Here is a 213-nt window from a genome sequence, read left to right as displayed (position 1 = left end):
AGGCGTATGAAGTAAACTACGCCCCCCACATACCGCTTGAGAGCGAGGGAGATGTTGCTGCTGCTGCTGCTGGTGTTGCTGCTGCTGCTGCTGTTGCTGCTGCTGCTTTTGTTGTTGTCGCTGTTGCTGTTGCTGCTCGTGTTGCTGCTTCTGCTGTTCGTGCTGCTGCTGCTGCTGCTGGCTTTTTTGCTGCTGTTGACTATGGACGCTTGT

The 213-nt window shown here is 54.9% G+C and overlaps 1 protein-coding gene across 1 annotated transcript in view; it reads left to right on the top strand.

Moving 5' to 3' along the window:
* EMH_0021440 (protein phosphatase 2C, putative) overlaps nucleotides 1-213 on the top strand; it is a gene marked incomplete at both ends in the record, with an annotated part of 9,025 nt that overhangs the window by 3,296 nt on the left and 5,516 nt on the right. The gene's annotated exons all lie outside the window — the stretch shown is intronic.

This window comes from Eimeria mitis, genomic scaffold (assembly GCF_000499745.2).
Source record: "Eimeria mitis Houghton genomic scaffold, Emh_scaff752, whole genome shotgun sequence".
Taxonomy (NCBI): domain Eukaryota; phylum Apicomplexa; class Conoidasida; order Eucoccidiorida; family Eimeriidae; genus Eimeria; species Eimeria mitis.
This window is presented reverse-complemented; position numbering and strand designations above follow the sequence as displayed.